Here is a 4,331-nt window from a genome sequence, read left to right on the forward strand (position 1 = left end):
AAAGAATAAATAAACAAAAAAGCTTATTCCAAACGTTCAGAATGAATAAAGAAATGCAGCCAATAAAACCAGTAAACAACCTTGGGTGAATTTGGCGGTTGCCTTCCTCGGGGATGAATATGCCAGGGATGAAATTATCGGTACATACGCTTTTTCGGCACGCAGGATTGCTTTTGAAAAACAAAAATTAATTAGCTCAAAATAGTTTCAAAAGGTATAGTGTAAAACGAAATTTATCGAATAATTCTACATAAAATTGTATACGTAAATGACTTACTATGTAAACTGGGGTGTAGAGCAGGTCGCTTCCGCGTGGTGCACCCTGGGTAATTCCAGATGGCCTGCGGCCTTCACGGCCTCTAAACCTGAACGGTAACGACCTTGGCTTCGTCTACGATTGTGGAAAACGTTTGGATTTGTTGATTCCTGAGCTGGTGTTGTGGTATTCTACCACCTGAGTATGCTGAGGTTACACTCAGCAGAAATGGCTGGTGGGCTAATGCTGCAACTGCCCCCGCCCCGTTAAAACCCTGGCAGGCCTCAGAGTACGTTCCAACTCCCGTCGCCGTTAAGTTGGTGGTGAAGGTACGGTTGAGATGACTCCCGTTTTTGCGCTGGTCGGCTCTGAAATCATGACCCCATAAGGGCATGTCTCAACCCTCGCCATAGTCTTGTTCAGAGGTAGCTATGGGACCATTTTAAAGGCGACTTCACGCTCGGGTTTTGGATAGCGGCTCTGAGTGGGCACCCAGTGAAAAATGAAAGCACAAACACAAAAAAAAAAATAATAATAATAAACCAAAAAAGAGTTCGAGCGGTGGCGGGGAGTCGAAACCGACCCCCAAAGCTGGCTCATCAGGGGGGTTTCAGCACCACCCACGGTAGGCAAGGCGAAACCGCCCCGTCCTATTGATCGTATTCCTGGGGGTCCTTAACGGGAAGTCTTTCGGGAGGCAATAGCGCGTCGGAACCGATGCACGTAACTGTAGCAGTGCCGGAACCGGCCTCCGCGCGGGTCTTTAGGCAGGGGGCAGGGGTGAGTGAGTGGTTAAGGGGGGTGCTTGACGGAATCGCCAGCACCAATTCGGGCTCCTCACCTATGGTCTTTACGCAGGGGGCAGGGGTGAGTGAGCGGTTAAGGGGGTACTTGACAAGGAATTTTTTTATGAGACTTTATACGAATATTGACTTGCTAGCATCGCAACTGCCTCTTTTACGTTTATTTTCCAAGAGTTCTTCAACGACTCGGCGCCAGTGAGTCTTTCGCAATCGTATGCTGCGAATGGCTCATTATACTAACGCCAGTCTTCCGAAATAAGCTACTATTCTATACGAACACAGATATGTATACTTCCTAATAGGCTTGTAAAATGCCCAATACCCAAATCCCTCGCATGAGTTATTATCGGTAAAAAATTGGGTACGCTCAAATCTGGCATCGCTGCAGCAAGTACTTTATCACGCCAGTGAAACAGTGTTGATAATTTAAGTACAATTGTACTTTTTTCAGTACAATTAATTTTAAAAAGTAAAAGAGTACAATTTACCGATTTTAAGTACAATTTCAACATCAAAAATACTTTTCGTACCAAACGCTCAAATCTCTTCTAGCAATTTGATTCTTAATCCGTTTACATTTAAGTAAATGAATATACCTGTATATCATATTTGCTACAAAACGAAATAATGAATTGTAATTTTGAATGTAAACGTGATTGTGAACAGTAATATTAGTGATGTGCGTTATGGTGATTGCGATTTCTTATCACCGGCGGGTGAAATATCCCTCATCGCTATTTATTTTGAAAAAATCTTTGGAAATGCAATTTACCTAATGGCGATCCTGCAGGAATAGAAGTAATTGAGCAATTCAGGGGTTGAAAGTAAAAAAAGTTTATGTAAATTCCATGCGTTGAAATTATAATGATCCCTTGAGGATTTCCATTTTATCGATAGTGATCTCATTTTATGTTCATTAATATGAACTGACCTATATAGTGTATTAATGTTTTATCATCATTGTCTTAATCTTTGACAAAATATCACGGTCATCCGGTATTTATTATATTTTTTTAAATAATTTTAATTATTATTTTATAAAATAGTAGCTCATTGCCAAACAAAAACCTTGCAAATAAATCGAAACTTGAAAGAATGAAAATAATCAGCAAAGTTTCATTAAATTTTCACAGTTTTTGTTCAGAATTTGTAGACATGTTTTGGGTGAACATTTTTGTAGCCCATTCATTCTAGTTTAACAAGATGCAAGTTTGAAGTGTCTAGAAAATACCATTGACTTTTTTAATTTTTCCGTTTGCGGTGTTGCGCACTTTCTTCCATATAACGAACGTTCACATTTTATGTTATATGGATGAATGTGCGTGTAGCGTTGTTGTTTTTTATTCCAATATTTTAAATTAAGCTTTATTTTATAGTTTTTCTTAGACAATGATAAATGATGTACACAAATTTCAATATGGAAGAAAATGTGCAACACCTTCAACGAAAAAATTTCTCAAAAATCTACGCGAATTGAATGTACTACCTCGATCATTTCAACATCTCGGACTAGCCCACCACTAAAAATGATTATTTAAATCTAAAATATATATTAAATGATATTTAATATTTGCTTTAGAGATGAAATTTCGACAAATTTTGTTTAAACAAAAGTGCGGTGGGAGAAAGGTAAGTGGGCGTGGCACCTCTAACCCACCTTTTTGGAGAGGGAATGAACCGCCATTGACAAAAATGAACCCCCGACCACCTAGGTCCACTATGGTTCCCTAGGGACCCCTTAGAAAAATTGCCAAAAATCACAATTTTCATTTGCGTTTATTCGCTTAAAAAATGTTAAATATTCATTTGCATAATACATTATAGACACATTTTTACACACAAGACATTTTTATAAAACACCCAGTAACCAAAATAGGCATCACTGGGGCGGCAGCCCCAGGTTTACAACACAGAAAGGGAATTCTAAACTTTTCTAGGGCCCATTCACTGAAAATTCGACGTTGTGGCAGATCGTTCGGCTTCAGTTCTTGCACGAGCTGTATTTTATACGGTTTTACACCAAGATCTTTGCGTAAAATCTTCCATGTGGTCGAATAACACAAACCCAATTGCTGCGAACGGCGACGAATCGACATTTCACGGTCTTCAGCAACACTCTCAGAAACAGACGCAATATTCTCTTCTGTACGCACTGTACGCATTCGTGTGGTTGGTTTAATGTCCAATAAAGTAAACTGAGTGCGAAACTTGGTCACAATCGCATTAATTGTTTGCTCACTTGGTCGATTATGTAGACCATAAATCGGACGTAAAGCGCGAAACACATTTCGAACCGAACACTGATTTTGGTAATAAAATTCAATGATTTGCAAGCGTTGCTCGTTAGTAAGTCTATTCGTGATGAAATTTCAAAGCATACTGAGCATCTTTCTCTTTGACACCATGTCTGAAATCCCACGTGATCTGTCAAATACTAATGCATGAAAATCCTAACCTCAAAAAAATCACCCGTTAGTTATCTCATCCTTTGCCAAGGTTACTGCCCGTCTCCACAGGATAAAGTTTATATCTTGATACATATGTTAGAATATAAATAGCCAATGGAGACCGCTCATTGCTCTTCAAGAGCAATATATATCAGAGCTTATATCTTGCCATCTATTGCCGACAATTTGGTAGTTTGACAGCTACATGTTCATTTGCATGAAAACTTCGTGGCGGCAACATTATTGTTATTTTAATATAAAAGCAAATATTGAACTGTTTTCGGGTAAAATATTTGTTATTATGTAATTGGATGTAAAATAGCCTATTTTCTAAATTTTTTAAGTGATTAAATCCTGCAAACATACATTTTAGAAGCTATCTCACAGATGCTTATATCAAGATATAAAACAGCCCACACAAATATTCCCACTGATATAAGTTATATCTAGCGACTAAAATGACAGCTGGACAGCAATAAATTGTATCCTGTGGAGACGGCCAGTTACATTACGCAGAAAGGAATTCTACGCAAAAATAATGTGGACGCATGTAAAAATGTCGATTTTTCGCCATTTTTCTAAGGGGTCCGTAGGGATCCATAGGGGGCCTAGGTGGTCGGGGGTTGCATTTTTGTCAATGGCGGTTCATGCCCTCTCCAAAAAGGTGGGTTAGAGGTGCCACGCCCACTTACCTTTCTCCCACCGCCCCTTTAACGAACGGCCATAAAGGAAAGCCAACCCATTATTTTTCTATAGTATTTGATTACAAAAAACAGTATGTCAGCAAAATAAAGGACGGCACCAATTTATGTTAAATGTAAAATA

The sequence above is a fragment of the Rhagoletis pomonella genome, unplaced genomic scaffold, assembly GCF_013731165.1.
Source record: "Rhagoletis pomonella isolate Grant_MI unplaced genomic scaffold, Rhpom_1.0 Rhpom_scaffold_00178, whole genome shotgun sequence".
NCBI lineage: Eukaryota > Metazoa > Arthropoda > Insecta > Diptera > Tephritidae > Rhagoletis > Rhagoletis pomonella.